Raw genomic sequence first — 16767 nt, 5'->3', positions numbered from 1 at the left:
AATGTCAGCGGGACCAAGGAGCTGATTATTGACATCAGGAGGAGGAAGCTGAAGGTCCATGAACCAGTCCTCATTGGAGAACAGAGGTGGAGAGGACGAACAACTTTAAATTATTGATGTTATCGACCATAAGACCATAAGACATAGGAGCAGAATTAGGGTATTCAGCCCATTGCCTCCACTCTGCCATTTCATCATGGCTCATCCTAGATCCCATTCAACCCCGTACACCTGCCCTCTCACCGATGAATCAGGAATCTATCAACTTCCGCTTTGAATATAGCCATGGACTTGGCCTCCAATGCACTCTTTTGCAGAGCATTCCACAGGTTCTCACTCTTTGGCTAAAAAATTCTTCCTTATTACCATTCTAAAAAGTCGTCCCTTAATTTTGAGGCTGTGCCCCTAGTTTTGGATACCTCCACCATAGAAAACATCCTCTCCATGTCAAGATTATCCAGTACTTTCAACATTCGGTAGGTTTCAATGATTCCCCCCCACCCCGACATTCTTCTAAGTTCCAGTGAGTACAAACTCAAAGCTACCAGATGGTCTTCATATGTTAAACCCTTCATTCCTGGAATCATCCTCGTGAACCTCCTCTACGCTCTCTCTAATGACAATATATCTTTTCTGAGATAAGGGACCTAAAACTGTTGACAATACTCCAAGTGCATCCTGACTAGCGTCTTAAAATTTTCAGAGTTATTTCCTTGTTTTTATATTCTTTTCCCCTAGAAATAAATGCCAACATTGCATTTGCCTTCTTTACCACAGACTCAGCCTGTGAAGTAATTTTCTGGGAGTCTTGCATGAGGATCCCTAAGACCCTTTGCACCTCCGATGTTTGAATTTTCTCCCCATTTAGATTATAGTCTGCACTATTGTTCCTTTTACCAAAATGCATTATCATACATTTCCCAACACTGTATTCCACCTGCCACTTTCTTGCCCATTCTTCCAATTCGTCCAGGTCCTGGTGCAATTGTATTGTTTCATCAGCACTACCTACCCCTCCACCTACCTTTGTATTATCCGCAAACTTTGCCACAATGCCATCAATTCCACTATCTAAATCATTGATAAACAATGTGAAAAGTAGCGGTCTCAATACTGACCCCCGAGGAACACCACTAGTCACCGACAGCCAACCAGAAAAAAAACCTTTTATTCCCACTCGCTGCCTCTTGCCTGCCAGCTATTCCTCTATCCATGCCAGTATCTCTCCTGTAATGCCATAGGATTCATCTTGTTAAGCAGCCTCATGTGAGACACCTTATGAAATGCCTTTAGAAAATCTAAGTAAATGACATCCACTGCATGTCCTTTGTCCACCCTGCTTGTTACTTCCTCAAAGAATTCTAAAGCTTTTTCAGGCAAGATTTCCTTTTACAGAAAACATGCTGACTTTGACTTATTTTATCAATAGTCTCCAAGCACACTGAAACCTCATCCTTAATAATGGACTCCAACAATTTCCCAACCACTGAGATTAGTCTAACTTCCTCTCTTTTGTCTTCCTCCCTTCTTAAAGAGTGGAGTGACACTTTCAATTTTGTAGTCCTCCAGGACCATGCCAGAATCCAGTAATTATTGAAAGATCTTGACCAATGCATCCGTTATGTCTTCAGCAACCTCTTTGGACTCTGGGATATCGTCCGTCTGGTCCAGGTGACTTAAGACCTTAAGACCTTTGAGTTTACCTTGCACTTTTTCCTTTGTAATAGCAATGGCACTCACTCCTGCTCCCTGACACTCACTGACCTCTGAAATACAGCTAGTGTCTTCTACAGTTAAGACTGAAGAAGAGTACTTATTAACTTCATCTGCCATTTCTTTGTCCACCATTACTACATCACCATATGTAAACTTCAGTGGATCTGTTCTGGGTCCAGCACTTAAGTACAATTATGAAGAAAGCATGCAGCTCCGCTACTTCTTTAAAAAATTGAAAAGATTCAGCATGGTATCTAAAATGTTGACAAATTTCTATAGATGTATGATAGATAGTATAGTGACTGGTTGCATCTTGGTCTGGTATGGAAACACCAATGCCCTTGAATGGGAAAACCTACAAAATATAATGCATACAACCTAAAACATCATGGGTAAAGCCCTCTGAACCACTGAGCACATCTGTTAATCGAAAGCTGCATCCATCATCATGGGCCCCCATCATCTTGGTCATGCTCTCATCTTGCTGTTTCCTTCAGGCAGAAGGCATCCATACCACGTGGTTCAGGACCAGCTATTACCCCTTAACCATCAGGATCTTAAACTAGAAGAAATAACTTTATTCAATTTCACTTGCCCCATCACAGAATTGTTTCCGCAACCTATGAGCTCATTTTCATGACTCTTCATCTCGTTCTTGATATTTCTTGATTACTTATTTATTATTTTTTTCCTCAGATCAAGCTGGTAAAACCTAAGGTATGGGTATCGCCAAGCACAGTCATTTCTCAATTGCCAGGAACATTCTGTCTATTCTAATTGTGTTTAGTGTTGTGGCTTTCTGAAGATTTACATAGACATTGCTGTGAAGTTTAATGCTATTGAGTGGTGTCTTTGGGATGATACCAGTTGTAGATATTACTATTGGGACAATGTATTCCCTGTTCACTTTCCATAGTCTTACAATTTCCTCCTTTAATTCTGGTGTTTTTCACTTACTGATTTCTGTATGTTATGTGTGTTTGGAATGGCTGTATATATTAGGTAAGTTGTTCTTGTTTATCCTGTATCATTATATCCAGATAGTTATTATTGATTGTCCTACCTGTAATAATGGATCGGCTGTAACATAATTGGTAGGACTCTGAATCTAAAACAGGATTAGGCTTGTATTTATAGTAAGCTGTAGTTTCTTTTATGAGTTTGTATTTTAAAGCAAGACTTTGGTGAATGATGTTTGCCACTTGATTGTGCTTGTGTAAGTAAGCAACTTAAGTTCAACAGCATCAGGATCCTGAAATGTGTTGAATTGTTTCTGGTTTCTTTTGGCATTTTCTACATTTATCATCTTGAATTTGTTATTACTTTTTTTTATTTGCACTGTTCATTGGCTTTTGCACATTGATTGTTTGTTCATCCTGTTGAGGATGATCTTTCATTGCTTCTATTGTGATTCTTGCATTTACTGTGAATACCCACAAGAAAACGAATCTCAGGGTTGACAATGGTATTATATATGTATATTGATAATCAATTTACTTGGAACGTTTAACTCCAATGGTCTAAAAGCATATTTGGAGACATAGGCCTCAGCTTAATGTTCACAGTTCACAATTAATGCCATGACTGCTGTGAAGCTAACTTCTCTAAGTATATAAAACTCTTTAAACTTTAAGCACATCAGTTATTAATATGCTAAATGATATTATCCATTTGTTCTGCAAGCTTCCTTGAACTACACAACTTAAGCATCAAGTTGTGTTTTGAAACAAACCAAATTAAATATCCCATTGTCTTATACTCTACTCTTGAGCAATAGAAAGAGGTGTAGTGTCTTTCCACAAATAGAGCATCTTCAAAACTGTTGTTTTAACTTCAAGCTGATTGCTTCATTCTATTTACATTTTAAGACCTGATGATTGACTTCTGTTTACGACCAGAAGTTAAACAAACTGTTAGTTGGAAGTTTACATACATCTGTTCTTGATTTTACAAGTGGCAGCTGCTGTTGTTTAGAAAGCAAACTTAGTAAACATGAGCCAGAAAATGAATATATATCACAGGTTGAAGTCACTTAAATCACATTTCTTCACTATTCTGAAGTTTAGTCTGTACAACAACTGAAACTCTTCTTCTTTTTTCTTTTTCTGACTTTTAATGGCAGTTGGCAGTCCAACTTAAAAGTGTATTACTGCCACCAACTAGACTGGAGTGTGGTGTAGAGCGCTGGGAAATTATACCCTTACTAGTTCTTTATCAAATGGAATAAATTACCCTAAAAAGCCCGATAGATTGTTAGTAGTGAAAAACAATATTGTCAATTAAATTCAAGTCACTCCATAACTTATTAAAGTTTTTAACTGAAAATTATCAACCCCCAAAGATAATAGTGAAGCCTTTATTTGATTTCTTTCAACCTTATATGCTTCACACTGTAATATAATGTGTTCAATTATTTCATAATGATGACAAAACCTACACAACCCAGAGTGTAGTTTTCAAACAAGATATAAGGAATAATTAAGAATAATATGCTCAATTCTAAGTCAAGTCAAAATAATTCCTTCCCTTCTTGACTTACCCCCTTCTCCCATCAACCCAACAGTTTTATGTATTCTGTAAAGGAGTCTCCCCTAATCACACAAGTCTTGCTATAACCCACTAACTCTTAACCTACAAACCCTTGGCTTCTAATTTGTGAAGTGGAAGGTCTATATCCACCGTTGAACTTTTAACATCTTTTTTATCTCGGCAACCTGCTCATTTGCCTCAACACCTCTATGTGCAGAGACCCATAAGATGAGGACATATACGCCAGTACTTTGAATATGAAATAAAGTTTGAAGAGCTTCCAATAAGAAATCGGACCTACTGCTAGAATGACCTGTTTTATGATTCAAAATCGAGAAAGAATCTGGACAAGTTAGCACTTTGCAAGGACAAATTTCCTCCACACACTCTTAGCCCAAAATGATGGCAACCAGTTCTGCTGTATATACTGCTAAATGGTTAGTAAGACATTTCTTTATTGTTATCTGTAATTCAGGCACAAAAACAGCCACACCAACATTCCAAGTTAAATTATCTTTTGATCCATCAGTAAAAATGGTTAACAGGTCATAATAGTTTTCCTTAATATATTAATGAAACAACAGATTCTCTGACATATCAGAAAACAGACTTCATTAAGTTACAGTATATAACCTAAAATCAACTAAAGACATTGGAAAAAACCAAGGTAGGGTTACCAAGAGAGCTACAGTGGGACATATTGCATAATCATGCAAACCCAATTTCCTAGCATGATAGGAACCCAGCCGCACAAAACTAAAAACACTCTTCTTGTGATGTTCTCAACAGTCCTCCAACACACCTTTAACAGGATGATTAATTCTTTGCCCCCTCAAATTTATCTAGTATCTTAACATCAACTTCAATCGTCACAACTGTAATGGTAATTGTCCCATTTCAACCAGTGAAGCCAAAACAGAGGAAAACTTTACTGCTTCAAAACACAATCCTAAATCTCGTGCTTGTATCACATCCAGACATTTTAAAGTTGAAGACGAAGCTGATCCATAAGCCACACAGGCATAATCAAGCACATATATAATTAAACAAATATAAATAGTCAACAATTTTTGTGTAATACCCCAAAAGCACCCATATCAACACCTGAGAATATTTCATGCTCCTTTACATTTATCAGATTTTGGTCTAACCATCAACTGTACAAATGTAAGGTAATATCAAAACAGCATGATACACCCAACTGCCAATTGTACATCGGTAACCAAGGGATTGAACAAAAGACCAGCTTTAATTACCTTGGTAGCTTTATATCACAAGATGCTAGAAGTAAAGTAGAAATAAATAGAAGAATTGCCATTGCCAAAACCAACTTCCAAGAAATGAAACCCATTTTTACCAACAAACACATTTCTATGACAACAAGACTTTGGCTACTAAAATGTTACATCTGACCAATCTTGCTGTATGCTTCCGAAACATGGACTATAACACCAGAACGCCAAAGAAACTTAGAAGCAACAAAAATGCGGTTTCTTAGAAGAATGCTGAAAATATCATACAGAATAGGGTAACTAATGAGACAGTACCCCAACGTGCCCATACAAAAAGATTTTTAATGAGAACATTAAATGAGAAGAAACTTAAATTCCTGGGCCATGTCATCAGAAAGGGAGAAATAGAATGCCTGACATTGCAAGGTCATATGCCTGGGAAACGCGGAAGAGGAAGGCAAAGAAGAAAGTATATGGACACTGTGAAAGAACTAACAGATCTAAGTGTGTGAGATATCACTGAAGCTGCGTGGGATCGTTCGATGTGGAAAGCCATGATCACCCAAGCACGTAACGCGCAAGGCACATGAAGAAGAAGAAGAAGACACCTTCTTTATTTACCTGTACTCTCCTAATATCTTTCAAACATAAAGCTGGATCTAATATCATTCTATCCTTCCGAAATTTGCTCTGATAAAATGCTGCATTGCCTCTCTTTTCCAAAATATAATTTAAACACTGCATTACCATACGTTCCATAACTTTACACAAATGTGGCATTTATAATTTGGTCTATAACTAGAAGGATCTGACAAGGGCTTGCCAGGTTTTAGAATAGACACAATTCTGCCATTTTCCACGAGGAATGATGGCCTAACCTCCAAATATAATTCAAAAATTTTAATATTATCTCAAGAGAGTTGTCAGTCATACATTTAAACATACAACAACATACATCATCCTTTCCTAGAGACATCTGACCTGCATTATTAATAGCCTTCTTAAATTCAGACAAAGAAAACTCTATATCACTAATACTATCATTGCTACAGCTAGCTTCCTACTTTGATTCCTGCATCAAACCTTATTCCTACATTGTTGATAACCTCTGCACTTAAATTATCGTGGTTATTAATTGCAGCAAATTACCTAGCCAGTAACTCAACCTTCTCTATTTCAGTTACAATCTTATTACCTTCTTTAATCAATACTGGAATGTTATTACCCTCACAAATCAGTCTCCATTTTCTTAATCATTCCCAAAACATCTCCAAGTTTAATATTCCTTCCTATACTAAAACAATGTGACCACCAGTAAAACTTTTTCACAAGCTTTACCACTTTCCTAATTGAACCTTTTGACTACGTCTGCTTGCTTTTTTGCATAAAATTGCTGCCACGTGATTGGCTGATTAGATATTTGCATTAATGAGCAGAAATGCAAGCATACATAATAAAAGAGTCACTGAGTGTACGGTATGAATTAAAATATCAACATGAATCTGACACTTATATGAACCTTTCTGTATCAAGCTAGTGAAGCACTGACAGGTGGCCATAGATGGAGAACTTGATATTTGAAGCTATAGAACATGAAAAACAAATTAAACATTAGAAAGTTAGGAGCAATCCGGAATGTCATGTGTAATTTTATTATCCTATATTACAGGAGCAATATTGAACTGAGACCTTTGAATAGGTTTAGAAACAAATGAAACCCTTTTCTGGAGAGAAAACTGGTTGACAGATATGGTGACAAGGCAAGCAGGCAGTGCTGATGTATGAAGAGGGGTTTGGAATGTTGAATTTTTTATGGCTTTCTGTTTGCGTATATGTAGCCGCACTAAAGAAGGAATTCAATTTCACCTCCAAACTCCACAACAGGATATCAAAGCACAGTACAATCATGGCTCATTTTGGAAGTAGTAAAGTCAATTCAATATCGTTACCTGTTCAGCTGAAAACATTTTACAATAGAAAAATTAGAAGCTAGTACATCAAGGGTACCAATGTTTATTGATGCACCTTCTACGGGGGAAGAGTACTGAATAAATTATGAATGACAAAGCTATTTGTTCGTAATGGCTAGCCTCATGAGAAAAATTATTTATCGCATTACAGAGCTAATATTACATATCTTCTGTTCCATTTCCTCCTTTTACCGCAAATACAGGATCAGGAGTTCTGTAAACTGAACTAAAATCATTTTTTGTGGCAATACTAGGTTTGTTTTATGTCTTAAATTTCTTTGTGCAGAAGCAAAGCTCAAGAGTTTAATATTAACTTCTGCAATTGGATCTGTATGCTTATTTCTTTTCCATGACCATTTAAAAAAAGCATTACATTAACATTACATGATGGAAAATTTAGTTTAAGTTAGTTAACTATTCTATTAGAAACATAGAAACATAGAAAATAGGTGCAGGAGTAGGCCATTCGGCCCTTCGAGCCTGCACCGCCATTTATTATGATCATGGCTGATCATCCAACTCAGAACCCAGCCTTCCCTCCATACCCCCTGACCCCTGTAGCCACAAGGGCCATATCTAACTTCCTTTTAAACATAGCTAATGAACTGGCCTCAACAGTTTGCTGTGGCAGAGAATTCCACAGATTCACCACTCTCTGTGTGAAGAAGTTTTTCCTAACCTCGGTCCTAAAAGGCTTCCCCTCTATCCTCAAACTGTGACCCCTCGTTCTAGACCTCCCCAACATCGGGAACAATCTTCCTGCATCTAGCCTGTCCAATCCCTTTAGGATCTTATACGTTTCAATCAGATCCCCCCTCAATCTTCTAAATTCCAACGAGTACAAGCCCAGTTCATCCAGTCTTTCTTCATATGAAAGACCTGCCATCCCAGGAATCAATCTGGTGAACCTTCTTTGTACTCCCTCTATGGCAAAGATGTCTTTCCTCAGATTAGGGGACCAAAACTGCACACAATACTCCAGGTGTGGTCTCACCAAGGCCTTGTACAACTGCAGTAGTACCTCCCTGCTCCTGTACTCGAATCCTCTCGCTATAAATGCCAGCATACCGTTCGCCTTTTTCACCGCCTGCTGTACCTGCATGCCCACTTTCAATGACTGGTGTATAATGACACCCAGGTCTCGTTGCACCTCCCCTTTTCCTAATCGGCCACCATTCAGATAATAATCTGTTTTCCTATTTTTGCCACCAAAGTGGATAACTTCACATTTATCCACATTAAATTGCATCTGCCATGAGTTTGCCCACTCACCCAACCTATCCAAGTCACCCTGCATCCTCTTAGCATCCTCCTCACTGCTAACACTGCCACCCAGCTTCGTGTCATCCGCAAACTTGGAGATGCTGCATTTAATTCCCTCATCCAAGTCATTAATATATATTGTAAACAACTGGGGTCCCAGCACTGAGCCTTGCGGTACCCCACTAGTCACCGCCTGCCATTCTGAAAAGGTCCCGTTTATTCCCACTCTTTGCTTCCTGTCTGCTAACCAATTCTCCACCCACACCAATACCTTACCCCCAATACCGTGTGCTTTAAGTTTGCACACTAATCTCCTATGTGGGACCTTGTCAAAAGCCTTTTGAAAATCCAAATATACCACATCCACTGGTTCTCCCCTATCCACTCTACTAGTTACATCCTCAAAAAATTCTATGAGATTCGTCAGACATGATTTTCCTTTCACAAATCCATGCTGACTTTGTCCGATCATTTCACCGCTTTCCAAATGTGCTGTTATCACATCCTTGATAACTGACTCCAGCAGTTTCCCCACCACCGACGTTAGGCTAACCGGCCTATAATTCCCCGGTTTCTCTCTCCCTCCTTTTTTAAAAAGTGGGGTTACATTAGCCACCCTCCAATCCTCAGGAACTAGTCCAGAATCTGAGGGAAGGGCAAGAAAGGACGTTTAGTGTTCCAGGTTAATATTTTCAGCCATGAATGGGTCAAATTATCCAAAAGGATGGGAAGTTTTATAGGACCATTTAACCATATGACAATAAGCGCAATTAAGCCATTTGGTCCATCAAATCTGCTCTGCCATTCCATCATGGCTGATTTATTATCTTTCGCAACTCTATTCTTCTGCCTTCTCCCTGAAGCCTTACTATCAATGACCTATCAACCTCCGCTTTAAATATACAGATGTCTGTGATAAGATATACCACAGATTCACCACCCTCTAGTGAAATAAATCCTTACTCATCTCTGGTCTAAAGGGATATCCTTCTAGTCTATGACTGTGCACTCTGGTCCTAGATCCCCCCACCTCCCCAATATTGGAAACATTTTCTTCACATTAATTCTATCTTGTGCTTCCAATGAAATTCCATCTCATTCTTCTAAACTCCAGCAAGTACAGGCCCAGAGCCAAATGCTCCACTTATATTAACCCTTTCATTCTTGTGAATCTTCAATACCAGCATATCCTTTCTTAAGTAAGGGGCCCTATAAATTATATCTTTGAGGCAAGAAATCCTGAACTTAAAGTTAATTCTATTGATAGGTTAACACTTGACAGCACTGTAAGCAAGTGTTGCAATCCCTGTTAGGATGGGTATACAGCAGTACCCCCAGAGGGTATCGTAGAAGGATTGGCAAGTGAAGCCATATGTGTAGACCTTAAAATAAGAAAGAGACAATCACTTTGATGGGATTATATTATACGCCTCCAAGTGGTCAGCAGGATGAGGATCTATAAGTACAGCTACAAATAGAAGTGAATGTAGCAGCAGTAGGCTAGTAAAAGTGCTGGAGGGTCTTAAGGCAAAGGGTCCATGCATTTTGAGTGCATTACTTGGATTTCCAGCATCTGCAGATTTTCTCTTGCATGTGCATAGTAAGAGTGAGTAATTTTAATCAATATTGACTGCTATTGCCTTAGCATAAGGGGCCAGGTGAATTTGACCTTAACTGGTGGAAGTGGCTGTGGAGGAACCCACTGCAAATAGTGATCACAATTCAGTAAATTTAAGGTAGTCATGGAAAAGACTGCACCTAGGATGAAAGCCTTAAATTAAGGAAGGTCTGACTTCAACAGTTCCAGGCAGAACTTGCAAAGATAGACTGGGAGCAGCTACCAGAGTCAAAACAACATCTAATAATTCAAAGGTATTTAACAGCAATTGTAGTAGGAATTCAGAGTCAGCACATTGTTGTAAGGATAAGAAGCAAAGAATGTAGGATTAGGGAGCTTTGATTACCACGGGAAATAACAATTTGATTTGAAAAAAAGGAAGCATATGCCAGTGAGGGACATTATTATCAAGTGAGTCCTTGAATATTTAAAGACAGTGTGGGAGAGATCTCAGGCAGAAAAGGGACCCAAAATGGCTCAGAGTGAAGGAAACTGAAGAGAATTTCAATACCTTTTATTAATATATTGGAAGCAAGAGGGTGACTAGGGAAAGTGTAAGGCCCCTTGCAGCCAAAACAAAAGACTTTATGTGGAGCAAGGTGTCCTGGATGACACTGATTATGTCACTATTCACCACAGAAAAGAATGGGGAGGATGGAATGTTTTAGAGGAGTACACTGATGGTCTGGAACATGTGCTTATCATATACAGGAAATATTAGAAAATATTGATGCACATTACAGTGCATCCTAATGAAGTCTACCCCAGGATGTTATAGAAAGCAAGTAAGAAGATTGTTGGAGTTTTGACAGAGGTCCTTGCATTATCCTTATCACAGACAAGATGCCACAAAACTGGAGTACAGCTAATGTTGTTCCCCTACTGAGGAAAGCCAATCTAAGAAACATTAGTCCGGAGAACTTCATGTCAGTAGTAGGAGAGCTACCGGAAAACACTCTTAGGGGTTAACTTGGTGATTCCCTTGGAAAGGCAGGATCCAATTAGGGGGAGTTAGCATGGCTTTTCTATATGGAAAATCATATTTCACAAATATAATTGTGGCTTTTGAGGAGGTAATTAAGAAAATTGCCATAGTATAAGTGATCTTTTTCAAGGCTTATGAGAGTCTGGTCCAGAAAATTAGGGCACAAAAAGTCAGGCAAACTGGATCCAAAATTTGTTTAGCGATAGGAGGCAGAGGTAGTGGTGGAGGGTTGTTTTGCTGAACGGAAGTCTACAGCCAATAGTGTTCTACGAGGATCGGCGCTGGGACACTTATTGTTAATCATACATATATGTAAATGACTTGAATAAGGATATCTAGGGCTGTTAAGTAAGTTTGCTGAAGACGCAAATAGTGGTCGAGTAATAGTCAATGGAAAAGGTTGTGAAAGGGCACAAAGAGATATAGATCAGCTGGGAAGTTGGAAAGTGATCTTAGGATACACGCTCATAGCTCTCTGAAAGCAACGATGCAAGTGATTAGGTAGTAAGGAAGTGTTTGGAGGGGGGCACAGGAGCATAACAGTTAGTGGTTAGTGCATGGTATTTCACAGTGTCAGCAATCAGCGATCAGGGTTCAATTCCCGCCAGTGCCTGTAAGGAGTTTGTACATTCTCCTTATGACCACGCATGTTTCCACTGTGTGCGCCGGTTTCTTCCCACATTCCAAAGGTGTATGGGTAGTTTAGGGTCAGCAAGTTGTCGACATGCTGTGTTGGCGCCAGAAGTGTGGTAACACTTGCAGACAGGAAAATATCATTAGTATTTTTCTTACACAACATCTTAGGCCCACATTTCTTTAAACAATAAGTTTACACAAGTCATTCTTATTTTAATCCTCCAGGAAGAAGGTGTTTAAAAGATTCTAGAACACAGACCTTATTACTTGGGTGGCAGAGGTGAGATTCATTGTCAGCATATTGTATTACTGCTTCATCAGTGGTTCTGAACCACCACCACTTCCCTGAAGGACAGAAATGAACACTGTATGCTGACATGAGTTTTATTTTCCATACCATATGTTTTTCTATCTTTGCTAAACAAATTTGATAAACTAATGCCAGCTCCCCAAATTTGACAGCAGCTTTATTTCTTCAACACATCCATAACACAATTTGACTATGGTTTTACTAATCCATGTCATTTTTAGAGCTAGGCTTGTTTTTACATTCCCACCTGCCTGGACTGACTCATAAAGCAGATTGGAAAACCAAATGCAAAAATAAATCCTAATATCAAAAAAAATCACATTTTGCAGCTTCTATATATTTTAAACTAACATACTTTAATAAAATACCAATGCAATTTCTACTGAGAGAAGAAATAAGATAGGATTGTTTACTCAGTAAGTGTAACAACATGATATAGCATTATGTTATTTACAATGGTTTCCAGTTCAAGTTCAAGTTTAATTGTAATTCAGACATGCACATGCATACAGCCAAACAAAGGAAGCATTGTTCCGGGCCCAAAGTACAAAACATAGTACTGACAGCCATACACAGCACAAAGCACATATAGTTACAATAACAGAAAAACATACTGTCACAAAAATGCATCGTTTGTTGTACCACGCACCACTTCCACACAACAGCATGTAAAAAATATAGGTGACAAAATGATATGCAACAAGTCCAGCTCCATTACCATCCATTGCTATGGGGCAGAGCTGCAGTATCTGATTTTCTTAATAGCCAGCAGTGTCTTGTAACTGCAAAAAAAAAGACGTCAAGTATGACCGCAACACATACATTGAAATATAATTATTTAAATGGTGAGGGATTGCAGAGCTCTGAGATGCTCATAGATCTGGGTGTACTGATACATGATTCACAAAAGGTTAGTGTAGACACAACAAATAATTAGGAAAGCTAGCTCAGTATATTCTTGTCATTTAGGAGAATTGAGTGATATATGGCTTTGGTGAAGCATCTGAAATAGATTTATTTATTTAGAGATAAAGCACGGTAACAAATCCCTCCAGCATAACAAACCAACTCACCTGATTACAACCATATGAACAATTAGCCAGTATGGGAGGAAACCAGAGCACCTGGAGGAAACCACAAGTTCACAGGGGAACATACAAACTGCTTACAGACAGCAGCAGGGCTTGAGTTGGGGCAATGGCACTGCACTAACATTACACTGAATGCTACGCTACCATGCCACTCCCACAGACAGCAGCGACTGTGCTCACAGTAATAGTCTCCTTGTTTCAGGAAATATGTTACTGTGTTGGAAGTAGTCCAGAGAAAGTTTAGTAGATTTCCACCTGGAATGCATAGGTTGTTTTACTGGGAAAGATTGATTCTAGCAGAATGTGAAAGTGGATATAGAAACATAGAAAACCTACAGCACAATACAGGCCCTTCGGCCCACAATGCTGTGCCGAACATATCATTACCTTAAAAAATCACCTAGGGTTACCCATAGCCCTCTATTTTTCTGAGCTCGCGTACCTGTCCAGGAGTCTCTTAAAAGGCCCTATCGTATCCGCCTCCACCACCATCGCCGGCAGCCCATTCCATGCATTCACCACTCTCTGCGTAAAAGAACTTACCCCTGACATCTCCTCTGTACCTTCTTCCAAGCACCGTAAAACTGTGCCCTCTCATGCTAGTCATTTCAGCCCTGGGAAAAAGCCTCTGTCTATCCACACGATCAATGCCTCTCATCATCTTATACACATTATATAAAGTCCTGTGGGATTTCAACAAAGTAGATGTAAAGAGGATGTTTTATTGAGGGGGAGTATCTGGAGCAAGGTGTTACCCAGTAAGGTAAGATCTTTTTCCCCCTCTCAGAAAACCATGAGCTTTAACAGCTCTCTTTCTCAACAGGGAGTATCGCTAACACAAAGATATTTGATCATCTGGCTGCTGAAAAGTTACTGCTGGTAAAACTTACAATTAAGTCAGCCATGAACATATTGGATTGCACAGTTGGGTCAAATACTCCTGTTCCTAATTTATATATTTAGTTTTTCTTAATAATCCAAGAATGAACACCACTCCGAATTTTTCAGCTATCCTAAAGGCATTTGTAAGGATTGGATACTTTAGCACAAATGACTATTACATCTAATTAGTCACTGTGCTCATTTTTGCTTATTGCACTGGATTATGGGTCCTTAGAACAGTTTTAAGACAAAATTATTTTTAGGTTCACACCAACTTTTGGATTCCTTTTAAAACACTAAGTATTAGAAAAAAGTGATGAACTAAAAAGCTGACAAATGACTACTGAGCACCAATATAAATTGTAAGTCATTCTGCACGGATGCTCAAAGTTATTTCAGACACTTCAAGTGAAGTTGTTTACAGGTGGTAGGGTGCACACTCTGACAAAAAAAATGTTCTGTGAGAAACCCATTTCCACATGCTTTAATCAACTTTGATTAGGTTATGACTCTTAAAGTAATCAAGTCAGGGGCCAAGCAATTTGAAAGGTTGCACTAGTTATGTCTAGCAGGAGAAACTTTATAATCAGAAGTATAAGAAACTGATAATTCAAATTTTACTTACTTTACAGAAAGTTAAGTAAATATTTGGATGTACACATACTACTGGGGCAAAAAAAGGAAAATGTCAGAATTTTAAAAAAAAATACATAAGAACATAAGTATAGGAGCAGGAATAGGCCATCCGGCCCATCGAGCCTGCCCCACCATTCAATAAGATCATGGCTGATCTGTCCGTAAACTCAGCTCCATCTACCTGCCTTTTCCCTATGACCCTTAATTTCCCTACTATGTAAAAATCTATCTAATTGTATCTTTAATATGTTTAGTGAAGAAGCCTCAACTGCTACCCTGGGCAGAGAATTCCATAGATTCACCACTCTCTGGGAAAAACAGTTTCTCCTCACTTCTGTCCTAAATCTTCTCCCCATCTCCATCCTAAATATTTTCCCCTGAATCTCGAGGCAATGTCCCCTAGTTCTAGGCTTACCCACCAATGGAAACAACTTTCCTACTATCTTACCTATCTCTTTCAAAATTTTGTATGTTCCTATAAGATCCCCTCTCATTCTTCTGAATTCCAGAAAGTATAGTCCCAGGCAACTCAGTGTCTCCTTATAGGTTAACCACTTCATCTCTGGAATCAACCTGGTGAACCTCCTCTGCACTGCCTCTAAAGCCAGTATATCCTTCCTCAAGTATGGAGACCAGATCTGCACACAGTACTCCAGGTGCGACCTCGCCAGTACCCTGTATAGTTACAGCATGACCTCCCTGCTCTTGAATTCAATCCCTCTAGCAATGTAGGCCAACATTCCGTTTACCTTCTTAATAACCTGTTGTACCTGCAAGGCAACATTTTGCGATTCATGAACAAGCACTCCCAAATCCCTCTGCACAACAGCATGCTGCAATCTTTCACCATTTAAGTAATAATAATAAAAATAATATAATAAATAAAATAATAATCTGCTCTTCTGTTATTCCTTCCAAGGTGGATGATCTTGCATTTACTATTTTACTATTACTATTTTAAAAATTGTAAAATGGCTGAATAATAGGAGTAAGTACTCACTGCAAAATAATAGAATCAGAATCAGGCTTATAGTCACTGGCATTAATTTTCTTAATTTGTTGTTTTATGGCAGCAGTAGAGTGCGGGGGTAAGAATCTATGATAAGTTACAATAAATAATTACATAGTGCATAAGAGGAAGAGCGAGGTAGAGTTTGTGGTTTCATAGTCCATTCGGAAATCTGATGGCAGAAGGGAAGAAGCTGAACCTAAGGTGAGTGTAGATCTTAAGGGGCCTGTCTCTCCTCTCTGCTTTGTAGTAATTAAAAGGGGACATGGGGAGGATTGTTAATGACGAATGCTGCCTTCTTGAGGTACCACCTTCTGCAGATGTCCTCAATGGTAGAGAGCTGGATGAATCTACCACCCTCCAAACCTTCTTATAATCCTGCACATTGGTGGCTCCATACCAGACTGTGATACAAACAGTCAGAATGCCCCTCATGACACATCTGTGGGAAGTTGATGGTGTCTTTGGTGACATTGATATTTGGTGAAATGTTGCTCATCAGTAATGACAGAGGGCCTTGAATCTCGGTTGTGCCTTATTATAAAACACTGTTAAGACCAAGAATATAGGTAAAATTTGAAACGTACTTCAAATCACTGATTCCGGCTTGCTTGCTAGTGTGAAGAGAGCATATTCTGTAGGGAAGCAGACTGCAATTTGCACAATCTATGGATTTCTATGTTTGGCTGTGAATGAACAGATGTCAAAAATTAATGTGAGATAAAAGATGACAGCATGACCCTTATTAAAACTACCTGTCTGAGCTTCAAGGCTGATTTTGAAATGCTAGGACACAAATTAGTAGCTCCACTTGGAGGTAAACAAAAGCAATGTATGCATAGTTAAGAATAGATTCTCCCATTGTAAATGAGTGCACAAGAACATGTGGA

This window comes from Mobula hypostoma, chromosome 10 (assembly GCF_963921235.1).
Source record: "Mobula hypostoma chromosome 10, sMobHyp1.1, whole genome shotgun sequence".
In the NCBI taxonomy this organism is placed as follows: Eukaryota; Metazoa; Chordata; class Chondrichthyes; order Myliobatiformes; family Myliobatidae; genus Mobula; species Mobula hypostoma.
Note: the sequence above shows the minus strand (reverse complement) of the source record.